Source organism: Triticum dicoccoides, chromosome 7A (genome assembly GCF_002162155.2).
Source record: "Triticum dicoccoides isolate Atlit2015 ecotype Zavitan chromosome 7A, WEW_v2.0, whole genome shotgun sequence".
Lineage (NCBI taxonomy): Eukaryota > Viridiplantae > Streptophyta > Magnoliopsida > Poales > Poaceae > Triticum > Triticum dicoccoides.
In genome coordinates, this window is record NC_041392.1 from 643,919,937 (window position 1) to 643,933,763 (window position 13,827).

A 13,827-nucleotide genomic window follows, 5' to 3' on the forward strand; every position below is an offset into this window, starting at 1 on the left:
AAGGCTAAAACATGCTGATGGCCAGCATACAATTTGTACTAGAGGCTGGCCTAACCAAAATACATCACGATGTGATGCAATCAATGTAAATTTTGATCTACCACCACCATTTAAAAAAAATGATTGACCTCATTGAAGATAGTGAACCCCTTAGGCCAACATGTGAGATAAAGAAAATCCTATAAATCATATGATCTAAGCATGTGTGTTGTCTGCAAAAAAAAAGATTCACGTGGTCTAAGCATGTCCTATAGGATGAGGCACTATCATATCAAGACCACCAAGTGACAACATTAGGCTACAATTGCCTTCTTATCAACTGTGACAATTTGGAGATCACTAATACGATGAACATTGTCAGCCGGTCCTCGGGAGGAAGCGCTTCAATTTTCGACGATTGTTATCATATTGCCTGCGATTTCTCTCGTACAATTGTGAGCATTGTAATAGGGAGGCAAATAAGGTGGCGCATGAGCTAGCTAGGTTAGCTAGATTCATTAGTGGTAGAGTTGGGTTGGATAGCCGGGGATATTATTCCATTGTTTATAAATGTTATTTCAATTTAATAAAGTTGGGTAGTTTTTTTTTGAAATAATAACAATATAGAAGTGAAAGGAGATCACGCAAGTGAAAGTGTATGTATCTTTAAATAATATTTTTGGTGTGATGACAATGTGATTAGTGGACCTAATGACGATTTTTATGGTCTATCTCAGGCCATTGATTCCTCGGAGATTCATTGAGGAGATGGTTGACCCCCCCCCCCCCTACTTCAAAAAGGTTAAAGACGTCGTTTTCCGGTGACTTGAAGCTTTGAGCTTCACTTTATTTGAGTTGTAGGACAACCACACTGTCATGAGGAATCGAGGTACTCGAATGACGGTTTGGGAACACTTCAAACATATAGAACAACCTTCGTACATCTGCCACTTTAAATTGCCCTCTAAACCACATCTCAATGTGCGCATAGGGTGGTTTTATGTCTCATGCGGGTCTTCTAGGATCCAGTCGGTTTAGGTTTCCAGTGGATTTGTCTCAATTCAGCCAGATTTTATGGACTTTGGAGTTTCTACATGCCCTTATTGACGTTCTCTTCTCCGAGGAGGTGATTTTCTTTCCAAATCGCGGCTACTAGAGTCTCCTGTTTGCATTGATGACTTTTCTGCCGCTGCTTCTACAAGGCAGAGGCCCAGAGGCGGCACCGAGCTTCGCTCATGGTGTGCCGCCATGAGTAAGAAGAACTTGGCACCCCTAAGACTTTGATTATAATTTTACCTTTTCAGTATGGGTGTGTTTGTAAGGTCCTCTAATTCTTAATATATGGCCTTAGGCCTTGTTGCGAAAAGAAGAGATGTAGCTCAATGTATAGTGCACTGTCATTGACCTTGGCTAATCCCTAAGCTTCAATTCCTATCGTTTCTACAACTCGCGCACACCCCTTCGTCCTGGGCTTGCTCCTTTTACGTTTTTTTCCTTCTCATCGCACATCGTGTCAGATGTACCTAGCGTGTATCACTAAAAACATAGTGGACCCCAAGTTTTCATGAGGGCGGTTGCATTTTGATTTTGGGAAGCTTCTAGATGCTTCCCCGTCTATTTTTTTAGTTTTGCTCGGCTGGTTTTTCATTGATTTATTTTTCCTTTTCCTTTTCCTTTCCCCCTTTTTGTTTATTTTCTTATATCGCAAACTTTTTCCAAATTTGTGAACTTCCTTAAAATTCACCAATTTATTTAAATTCATGAGTTTTTTTTTCAAATATATGAACTCTTCCCAAATTCAGGATCTTTTTCAAATTCATGTTTTTGTTTCAATGCACAAACTTTCTTCAAATTCACATTTTTTTCAAATTTGTAGACCTTTTTGTGAACTTCTTTTTCTCAAATTCAGGATTTTTTTCCAAATTTGTGAACTTTTCCCTCAAATTCATGATCTTTTTTCAAATTTATGTACCATTTCCCACAAATTCCTGAACTTTTTATATATCCGCGGAACCCATGATTTTTTAAATTCATAAACTTTTTTGAAATGTAATTTTTTTAGAAGTGCAAGAAGCATTGTGCTTCCCAGATAAAAAAAAAGGAAAAACACAAGATGTGCTTTTACGAGAAGCACAATCATGCTTCCCCAAAAGGAAAAGTCACGACCCTTGCTTCAACAAGAAGCACATCTATTCAAAAAATGCTCTCGAACATATTTTCAAATCCACAAACAATTTTTGAATTGTTCACAAGTTACAAATTTGCTCTCAAACATTTTTTTCCGAATCCTTAAATATTTGTTGAATTTACAATTTTTTTCAAATCCATGATTAGTTTTTGAATTCACCAAAAAAATTCAACTTTATGTTTTTTCTCGAGTTCGTGATTTTTTGAATTCACAAACATATTTTTAAATCTGTGAACATTTTTGATATCACGAGTATTTTCAGTATATTTTTTTGAATTCACGAATTTTAAAACTCTAAAACTTTTTAAATCTGTGAACATTCCCTGATATCGCGAACAATTTTTGAATTGACGAACAGTTTTTTTAAATTCGTGTATACTTTTGGAATTCAGTAACTTTCTTTGAATTCGCAAACATTTTTTTGAATTAAAAACCGACCGAGTTAAAAAAAGAACGAGCTAATGAAAGAAACACATAGGAAAAAAAACCAGGTGAAAAAATAACAGCGCTCCTGGGCTGTCCTATTTGCGGGAGGCTGTGTCAGCAGGACGCGCGTTGCGGGCGACGACATCGCTGCGTATCGCGCGCGCGATACATATCACCTCCCACACTTGGGCCCCGTGACCAGCAAACGAGCAGCCGCCTCGTACAGGCGGCTCGCGAGTCGAGAGTTCGTCCCGTACAGTACATAGTCCAGACCCGACCGACAAAAAAAAGTCCAGACCCGACCGGCGCCGCCGCAGCAGCGAGAAGATCCTCCGACGGCCTCGTCGGCTCGCCGCACCCTCCTCCCCGTCGCCGCGGGTGGCGGCTGCTTCCCAGTGACGAGCGAGCCCTCGCATCATCCGCTCCCGGGAGCGTCGCCGCCGTCCTTCCCGGGGACGGTGACTCGCGCAGCGGCGGAGCGGGAGGAGGCACCCGCTGCTCTGGTACTGGTAAGACGAAACTGCACTTGGAACCCCCACTAACTCACCTTGTTTTTTTTGACGAATTATGCATGACTATGTTCGATGGCATCTCAACCGCGGTCACTAGAACCTTCTATTCATTAGTCACTACTGACATGTTCCTGCAGTAATTATTGTTACATTGAAATAGTACGCTGAATGAATGTCCATCTCAGTAGTTATGATTTGCCAATTTATACTAGGGAAACGCTAACTATCACCCGGCGGATTCTACCGCTCCATCCGCCGCCTCATACGCACGCCACGCGTCTCATGTGGCCATCACTGTGTATCTTTTTTCCTTCTTATCTTCACTGTGAGCCACTCGTTTCCTTTTTTTCCCTCATTCATCCTCTACATCTAGCTCTGTAGTCACAGCATGCCTCCATATCATGCGTCTCGTCAGTGAAGTATTGATCTTGTCCATGACGAGAAGCACTCCATGCATGGCCGGTGACTGGTGCAGCAACCCATGGCTGGTCCGTAGATGCTGGAAGCCGGCCACCATGGTGCTGCCAGCCGGCTACGCCTGCGCTAGAAGCCGCCGGACCAGACCACCCGCCTCTGGAGCTGCATCTGCCATCGCTCGCCGTTCGATGTCGCCGCCGTCCTGGAGGAGTGCCGGCGTCCATGGCTCTCGCCTCCTCGAGCTCATATGCAACAACAAATTTGTTACAATTTTTGCAACAAAGGTCTTGCTGTACAAAATTAGACGCGGAGGAGGTCTTGTTGCAATTTCTGCAACAAGGGTCTTGTTGCAGAAAATTAGACGTGACAGAAGTTGTTGTTGCAAATTTTGCAACAAGATCTTGTTGCAGAAAATTAGACCTGGCGGAAGATGTTGCAGAAAATTAGACGCGGCGAAAGACGTTATTGCATTTTTTGTAAAGACCTTGTTGCAGAAAATTAGAGAAGAAGAGGTTTTGCAATATGGGTCTTGCTGCAGGAAATTATAGAAGATGAGGTTTTGCAACAAAGGTCTTATTGCAGAAAATCAGAGTAGAGCAGATCTTGCAACAAGAGTATCGTTGCGGGAAATTAGACAAGATAATTGAACGACTCGTGTCACACAATCGAACGGCTCATGAGGCGGTGGTTCTTCTAAAAACATATCTGTTGCAAAAAATAAAAAGTGCAGGCTCGAGTAATTGCAACAAGCAGACTATTGCAGAAATACCACTCTTATTGCAAAGGGTGGCTGCTTACGTTACATTGGTAGATCGGACGGTAATTAATGTATCAATCCAATGGTCAGAAAGGTGGCGGATCCTTTTTGAATTTTCATCGGTGGACGCGTAGCGTCGCCCTTATTACATTGGATTGGGACAAGTGGACAACAATTGCAAAACTAACAAATTCACACTTTTGTGGATGGACGTCGATAACGCCCACACGTGTGGGCGTTAAGGAGTCTGCCCACACGTTTTGTGTGGTGTCTAAGGGGATCAGCCCACACGCCTACGTGTGGGCAAAACAAGTAATGCTCACACGTCTTTTTTTTTCTCGCGGTCCCTCTCACACGTCTACGTGTAGGCAAAATAGATAATGCCCACATGCCCGTACGTCAGCCTCCTACCTCATGGTCCCGCACGCCCCGCGTGACAGTCACCACGCGCCCCGCAGTTGCCATGGTCCGTACCCTCTTCCATATTCGTTTAAATGCAGTTGCCATGTCGGACAACTACAATTGCCATTGTTGCTCAATTGCAGTTGCATCTCAGGTCAAGTGCCAGATGGCATTTTTGGACAACTGCAGATGTTGTCATGTATGATCTGGTTTACTATAGTTGCCATGATTTGAAAAGTTTAGGGGTTACCACCTACTAACACTAGGCAGTTGCCATGTATGGTTTGATTTACTACAGTTGTCATGATTTGAAAATTTTAGGAGTTGCCACCTACTAACACTAGGCAGTTGCTGTGTAGCGCTACAAAGAGACATGACAAAATAACATGTTCGGGTAAAGAGAGAGTTGCCATCTGCTTACAAGCATACTAGGGCAGTTGCCATATACCTTGCAAAACACATGGCAACTGGCATGTTCGGGTAAAAAGAGAGTTGCCATCTGCTTACAAGCACACTTGGATAGTTGCCATGTACCCTGCAAAACACATGGCAAATGGCAGCTTTGGGTGTAGGAGAGGAGACGGGCGTGTGGGCGAATTGATAAATGCCCACTCACCAGCCTCTGTGTGGGCGAACTGCTAAATGCCCACACACCGGTCCCTCCGTGTGGTGAAAACGGACGTGTGGGCGACCGAATGAATGCCCATACACCATCCCAGTCCCACGTGGCACCATAAACATGCCAAGATTCGTGCAACCACAAACGGACATGGATCCACGTGTGTGGGCGAGATAAAACGTCCACACGTGTAAGCGTTAGTCCGTTGTGGATTTAGGGTGCTCTTTTATATGCTTGATTCTTCATAGCAGTACTCTGCCATAGAACATTTGAATATAAAGCATCACATTATCTATTGACCTATGCCAAATACTGTTATGCATTTGGCAAGTTGAATTTAGGGGTACAGGTAAACTCAATCATGTCCATCTTTTTTTCTTCTTTTCTGTAGATTTGACAGAACACCGGTGGCGGTCAACCACCATGACGAAAAGAAGCCACACGACCGTCCTTGACAACCTGCCCGAGTAGATTGTCATTGAAGAGATCCTAGTCCGGTTGCCCCCAAAGGACGTCCTTCGCTGCCGCGCTGTCCGCAAGCTGTGGCACAGTGCCACCTCCACCAACAAGTTCGTGCTCGACAATCATTGCCGCCAGCCCTCGCTCCCTGTCATCAGACAGTGTATCCCTGGGCGGGAAGGAGTCGGGTTCGTTGTCTTCCGTGACAATGGTGCCATGGCCTCCAATCAAAAGCTGTCACCAATCATTCGACACTCTAAGTTAACTAAACTCGTGGGTGCCTGTGATGGCCTTCTTATCTTGTCCAGCGGATCTTATTTCTGGATCTGCAACCCAACCACTCGCAAATGTGCTCCACTACCACAACCCCGAGTTCAATCTTCATCGCCATGGGGTTCCGACTTCTACATAGCCGGATTCTACCGGCACCAACCATCTGGGGAATACCGGGTGCTCTGGTTCTCATATGTCTGCCATCGTGGCTACGTTCTCACGGTAGGATCTGACAAGCCGAGAAGCATCAGTCGGCCGTCAGTGTCATCGCGTTTGCCAAGATATAGTTGTCAAGATGCTTTTGATTCCTGCTATAGTTCACAACTCAATCACCGCGGCAACCTGCACTGGTTAACAGGAATCTACATGGAGACTCCTGTGGACATTATGGTGTTCGACACAGTAACTGAGACGTTCCGGTGGATGCGCAGTCCTGACCAGCTGGGCTGTCGTTTGTCGTTGTTGGAGATGGACGACAAGCTTGCTTCATGCAGCAGCAGTAATGCTACCATAGAGATTTGGGTTATGTAAGACTATGATGCTGAGGACTGGGCCTTGAAGTACCGGATTAACTTGTTAGCGATGAAGACGTCACCACAGTTTGGTTTAAGTGTGAGATTTATTTCTAAGATGGCGCTGCTTAACCAGCGTGAGCTGCTGACCTGTTCGTGTACTGGCCCACAGGGTCCTGACTTTCTGTTGCATTGTGACATCGATGGAATGTTTTTGGGTTATGTCGAAATCAAAGAGGCCAAGCATCCAGTATACTTCACTAATCAGTACATCCAGGAGAGCCTGATTCCACTTCCGTTCAGTGAGATGCAAGAAGAAAGATTTGTGTATACGGAGCCTCCATTGTCCGTAGGGCTATAAGGTGGTACTTCTAGTTTACCATGTATACCTTCGGAGTGTCCATCCTTTATGAGCATGATCCTAGTCCTTACTTCATAGTACTAGTAGAACTGAACAATTTATATGGCTTTGCTATCACTTGGTGCCTTTTGTGCTGCCTTGAGCGTCATCGTGATGTGTGGGAGTATATATGCTATACATCTGTGCTATTTCTTTCCTGTTTACTTTCACTACGCGTTGTTAAGTAATGTGAATGGTGCTGGCTGTACTTTGAAGTGCTAATTACTTCCTAAGTTGTTAATGTGTGGGATGAATTTGGCTAGTAGAGAATCAGTGCAGCAGTGTCTACCATATTTGCTAAGAAATCAGTTCCATCAAGAAAATATGGGAGATGCAGTCTCTGTCATTTTCTTCGGGTTTTTTCGCCCAACGATTGTTGGGCAGTCTTATCTTCTAAATTAGATCTAGAATGCAATTTAAGCCTATGATGATTTGCTTTATGTTGGAATTACCGTCAGATTCCAAATGATGATATTTTTGTGGCTTTCTGAGGCTTAAACCGCTTAAGTCTTCTACTTTTTATATTGTTAACTTGGTTCATATTATATCATCCCGGTGAAGAATCTCCAACCATATGAAGTGTCGTATGACACTGTAAACAACAGCTGCTTTTCTCCACTGCAAGCGTCCTCCTTGGGCCATAACCTTTGTGGTTTGGTCTGTGCTGGAGTCTCCAGTTGTACCTGGTTTGGTTCAGCTGTTTGTGTGATTTCTCTTTAATCTTGCTTGCTCTGTTTTTTGCATAGTATCTTATTCTAATATTCTTGTCTGTAAATGTGAATCTGCCTGGGAACATTCTGCATGTTGATAGGTACCTGAGACCACGTTTCAGTCGGTTTACAGAGCCGGTTCTCATGAGAGGGACGCGACCAACCGTCGGAGACAAGCCTTTCTTGTCCAGCAATTGAATTGACTCCGAATTTCCGTCGATCTAGGTTTTCGACTAACCTGTCCAAGAGGTTCTGAGATACAGGCCTGTGATGAGTTTAAGGTTCCAAGCTAGCATGGCTTCTTTCTTAGTAGCAGAGCTTACCGTCTTCTGTTCTTTTGAAATTTGTCAGCTATATATTTTTCAAACTTTGTTGACACTACTCCTTTTGCCACATTGCAGAAGGCCACTCATCACCTCATTTCCTGTATTACCTGTTGCGGTTAGCATCCATCTACCTGATTTTTACCATGAATATATTGTAAACACTGCGACCCCTGCAAACTGTTGTTTGTATTTTTTTTGCCTATATTGGACCAAAATGTTCGAAAGTGTGTTTCTTGTCTGAGCTCGTATGCACATGGTATGAACAGTAACATTTGTGGATGTGTGGGCAAAAAAGATATAATCACTGCTCCAAAAAGCTTTAAAAATAGTCTCCGGAGCATTAATTTTGTTTCTTTTTCCGACATCCACGAATGTCATTCCATAGCAGAAAATTATATATCAAACAAAATCAGTTTTTTAGTTCTTTAGGATTTCATTGTTCATCTGGGTGCATGTGAGCTTAGAAACTCCATGTCCCAAAATGTTGAATTTATTTTTTAGACATTGATGAATGCCATTCCATCACAAAAAAAATGTTTATTAAGAAAAGTTAGATTTTTTAAAAGTGTTTACATTTCTTTTGGATTTCACTATTCATGTAGGTGTATGTGAGCGAGATTCCATGTCCCAAAATGTTGAATTTCTTGCTCATCATGAACGTTTTATTTGTTTTCACTGTTCATGTGGGTGTATGTGATGCTAGGATCGTATTTTTTAAATATTTTTTAATAGACATTTATATTGTATTTTCTAGCTATGTACCAACTAACTACACATGGCAAAACCCTGAGATCAGCTCAACTTTCACTTCAGAAATAATCATATCATGGCTTCGTCATCCCCGCCATAGCAGCGTTGAGATTTGGAAAACATTTCTTGAAAATTGCGAGCAGTTTTGAAATGCTGCATTTTTTTGTATTCCAACTTTTTTGGAAAAGTGGAGATGTTTTGTAATTCTAATTTTAAAATGAAACACGAACAAAATTTGCAAATCCCAAACAGTTTCCAAAACAGGGACAAATTTTCAGAAATTAACATTTTCTGAAAAACGAAAAAATTATGAAAAACACGAACATTATTTGAAATTTTCGAATATTTTCTAAGATCACGAACAGTTTTTAGTTTTTTAACAAAAATGGAAAACAGGTACATTTTTTAAATTCAGCACCAATAAAGTTAAAAACGAACTTTTTCTAATATGCGAACAAAATTTGTATTGTATGCTTTTCTAGAAATGCGAAATATTTTTGAAACATCTGAATATTTGTTCAAATTGCGAATAAAATGTTGAAATTGCAAACATTTTTTGAAACATGAACATTTTTATGAAATGATGAACAAATTTTGAAAGTGAGATTTTTTTTGAAATTCAGGAACATTTTTTGAAACACGGACAAATTTTTGAAACTATGAACAAATTTGAAAACGAGAACATTTTTTGGAACACAGACATTTTTTGAAATTGTCAACAAATTTTATAAATGAGATTCTTTTGAAATTATGAATATATTTTGAAAACGATAATTGTTTTTGAAATTTCTAAAGATTTTTTGAAACATGAACATTTTTTGGAAATGTGAACAAAAATTTAAGTTTCAAACAATATTTGGAATTTCCGAACAAAAGAAAAAATAAAAATAATGTGAAACGAAAAAGATGCATAATGAGAAAAGGAAAAACAAAAACAAAAAAGTAACAAAAAAGAAAAAAATGAAAACCTTGTTCAAGAACCTTCTAGAAAGCTCCCAAAACCAATAAAAATAGCCTGAGAATCTCTCGAAGGTTCGTAAAACCGGAATCAATGCAACACGTTAACGGGCCGGCCCAGCTTAGCGCTTCGATAGCCAGCTTGTGCAAGAGATTGACAGTTTGACGCAATATGCATCAAATAGGATATTCTGGTTAAGAGAACAAGGAAGGACGAAGAAATGGGCCTAAAGCTTTCAGGGACGGGCTGACATCGGACTAGAAGAAGGAGATGGCCGCCATTGCTGACATCTGGCTAGCCGACAGGTAGCCGGAGGAGGACGACGTCCCAATGGAGGACGTTGCCGATGATGAATCGACACCACCCTCGCTGGTGCATTGCACCATCACCATCGGTGAGGCCAGTGCCCATTACATGGACATGGTGTGGGAGGAGCATCTCCGGGAGGCGCAAGCCGACGCTGCCTACAACAACCACCTTCTCCAAGAGCACGTGCGGGTGGAGGAGCAGCTTGCCGGCAGGACGGTCGCGCCGGACACGGACCTGGTGGAGCAGGAGGCACTGCTCGAGTCCTATCGGTCCACCCGCGAGATCTGCTTCATCTGCTAGCGGTACCACCAGCGGGTGGCGGAGGTAGCTGCTGCATATAAGGAGAGCGGTTACACGGGCAAGGCAGTGTTCAGCGAGATCAACGAGGAGGAGGACATCGCCTAGTCCACGCCCCATCGCGACGACCATGAAGCCGACATGTCCGCGGGCGTCGCCGGCAGTGAGGAAGAGTAGTGCATGGTAGGTCGCCATCGTTCTGGTCCCAGGAAGGCCACCGCTCCTCCTCTCCCGTTGACGCCAAGCTTGGTGGGCTCAGCATCAGTGGTGGATTAGCCGCTTGGCGGTGATGTGGAGGCGGACAACTTCAGTTCCGGGGCTCCGGAGGCGGAGCTGGAAAGCGCGAGGCGGAATTGGAGACGATGAAGCTTCAGCTCTCGAGGCTGATGGCCGGACACGAAGCCGAGCGCCCGTGATCTTTTAGATTATGTATTAGTTATACTTCCTGAGTCCGACTAGCATCGCTTTGATGTAAATATAATGCATGTTTATATGAAATTCGTTATGTTTAGATGAAATCCAACATGTTTATATGACATCCGGTTGTGTTTATATGAAACGCGGACTTGTTTAAATGAATTTTGTCTGATAGTTCGAATTGTTGTCAAAATATATGTGTTTACGGTTGGATGGCTGCCTCTCGTATTCGTGTCCGCGGACTGATGCACCTGTTCGTAGACGGATACGGGAGGAAATTGCAGGTCGCGGTTGGAGATGCCATAGGAGAACAAGGGAAGGATGAAGAAATGGGCATAATGTGGGCTTTTGCACGAGAAACTTGGGCCGAAGCCGGCGGCAACGCAACGCAACTGCGCTTGCTCGGTTACGAGAAGAGAAAAAGGCGACGGTCGGAGTCGGAGGCGGCGGCGGAAGGCGAGCGAGGAACCCTAACCCTAACCGAGCACTCCGGAAGAAGAAGAAGAAGCTACGTGTTCGCCCCCCACGGAATCCCATCCAAATCTTCACTTGGCTAACAGAATCGGTGTCCAAGTCGGAGGCCGGCGACGCGGCTAGGGTTTCCTGGTCGCGGCCGACTCGGACTAGGGTCGCCGCCTATATAATATTGGTAGGTATGAGTAGAATCCTTTCCTCCCAATCCACTGATCGAATAGCACACTCAGGCACAGGCGCGGATCCGAGGAGAGCGACATCGGCGGCGATGGCATCGGCGATTTGGCACGCGGCGAGGTGGCTGGGAGGCGTCGCGCTCCGGCGGACGCGGGCGGGGTTGCCAGCCTATTCCCTCTGGCCTCCTCCCACCACTGCTGAGGTACCCTCTTCATCCATCGATTGCTCCCCTCGATTTCTCGTAATTGAAACCTTTTCCAAGCTACACTGAAGACGCGGGTTACATACCCCTCAGGTTTGAGACTGGATTTTCTACTCCCGGGTGCACCTACACCCGCATGAACAGTACACTTGAAAAAAATACAAAACAAGATTGAAAAATCTAAAATTTTGGGACATCAAACTAGATCAAAAGTTTTCGCTTCTTGCAAAATTTCGTGACCAAATAACATTTGAGGAGTCCTCAGCAAAAGTAACAAAATCTGTGTTCAAAGTTGTGTTCACTTTTCAGGAGTGATTTTATTTTTTTTGCTGATGGCTCCTCAAATGTTATTTGGTCACGGAATTTCGCAGAAAGCTAAAACTTTTGATTTAGTTTGATGTCAAAAAATTCAGATTTTTTCGACTTCGTTTCATCTTTTTTTCAAGTGTACTGTTCATGCGGGTGCACCTACACCCGGGAGCTGCCACACCTTTCTCCTCAGGTTTGGCAAACACCAAATTGTTTTGGAAATCCCAATGTTGGCCATAAGCAAGCATGATTTGAGGATGACACATCTTTTGCAAATATTAGCACATGGTGATACTCTTTGTTTGTTAGGCATGCTTGCAATAACATTCTAGATCCATTGTAGCCATGCTCTCAGTTGATGTATCTATCTGTAAAGGAAAGAAATCGCAATGTGTTGTAAATTTCTTAGTGTTTAGTTAAATGAACTAATCTTGTTCATCATGGCCAGATTGGGAGGTATCACGCGCTCAAGGAAATCAAACAGAAGAAGGAAGAGCTGTTCAGTCTGATTGCCGACACGGAACGGCGATACAACACTCGCCTCACCAAGGAAGGTTTTCAGAACATACGTATGCTCCAGCAGCTAGCCGTGCAGATCGATCCTAGGCCTGCCGACCCCTTGTGGTATAAACTCTGAACACGTGCTGCCCTTCTCCCCTGATCCTTCCTTCTCACAGTAACTCGTTGACAGATTTTGTTTCATTTGAACAACGCAGGCGCTCGAAGCGGTTTACCAAGCGACTCAACGATTTCGTGGGCTTTACCGGGGCCATCGTGTCAGGCTACTTGCTTACGGATAAGTGGCTCAGCTCGGGCAAGGATGCGGACCCAAGAGGGGAGGAGGGCATGGCTCTGGCAGCTAACCAGCAATGAGTGAATTGCTTCATTCATTGGGACAAGGTGGCAGAGAAGTATATAAGTAGCAGTGTTCTGGAGGAGGAAGTTATTAGTGTGCTCTTTCTGGGCATCCTTTACCTTATGGTATGTATGAGCAACTGTGAGATCTGTTGTGACATTTGTACAAGTTGATGACATGGTTGTTGGAATTTTGCTAGTAGGCCTTTGGCGGAAAGCCCAACTAAAATTCTGAAATTCTCTTGGCCCATTGATGCACACATGTGAGTGGAGTGAGTGAGGCTAAAGTTTAGTCCCATCCCAGAAGTTGAGAGAGAGTTCCACCTCTTTATAAGGTGAGCTCTTCTACCACTTGTATGAGCATGAGAAGAGGAGACCTACACGCGCGCTCCTCCTCCTCACTCGCCTCGCCACGCCACGCCTCGTCACGACGCGCCGCGCCGCGGGTTGCGGGATTGAGCTGAGCCGAGAACAAAGCTATGCATGTTGTCTCTATTTTTGCTGCATGGGAAAATTAATGAGTCATTAATTAATAATTAACGAATGCGTTAATTACTAAACCGTTTCCGATTCTTTTGGATCGTGAGGTTTACTCCCACGACCTACCCGGCCCGCACTATATAGTCAGGCAGACGTCTACCCTAGCCGCGGCCGCTTCGTATGGTTTCTCACCACCGTTCCAGATCATTGCGCCGCCAAGCAAGTCTTCTCCAAACCTCCTTCCGGCGTGCACCGCGAGAAGGGACAGCAGGCCTCCGGAACCCCGCCTCTCGTGATCCTGTACGGGAGAGGGGCGATCAGGTTTTTGGGGAGCGCACTCGCGCGACTGCTGGCAGCGACGACTTCGCGAACGACGACTTCTTCCCCGACCTCGGCAACCTCGTCCTCGACGACATGGGCGACAACGTCAACGCCGGCGGTGCTGCACCCGCTGCACCGTATGTGATTCTATCCTTCCTGTTCGAGCTCGTGGTAGAACTCATGCTTCTAGTATGTGCCCTAGATGTGATATGTTCATCTGCTATGCTAGTTCACATGATTAGTTTAATCTCTGCTGCTGTGGTCATGATTTATCTTCTGTTTATTCGGATTAAATCTC

The 13,827-nt window shown here is 44.3% G+C and overlaps 1 long non-coding RNA gene and 2 other non-coding genes across 3 annotated transcripts; all 3 read left to right on the forward strand.

Moving 5' to 3' along the window:
* The first annotated feature begins 2,805 nt into the window (after nt 1-2,805).
* On the forward strand, nt 2,806-7,073 carry LOC119332074. Its single transcript, XR_005160797.1, has 2 exons — nt 2,806-3,102; nt 5,692-7,073. It is a non-coding gene; the product is annotated as an uncharacterized LOC119332074 (long non-coding RNA).
* Nucleotides 7,074-7,362: 289 nt separating this feature from the next.
* LOC119334937 lies at nt 7,363-7,443 on the forward strand. Its single transcript, XR_005161634.1, has one exon. It is a non-coding gene; the product is annotated as a small nucleolar RNA snoR77Y (small nucleolar RNA).
* A 50-nt stretch (nt 7,444-7,493) lies between these two features.
* LOC119334919 lies at nt 7,494-7,675 on the forward strand. The gene has a single exon (XR_005161623.1). It is a non-coding gene; the product is annotated as a small nucleolar RNA Z112 (small nucleolar RNA).
* The last annotated feature ends 6,152 nt before the right edge of the window (nt 7,676-13,827 follow it).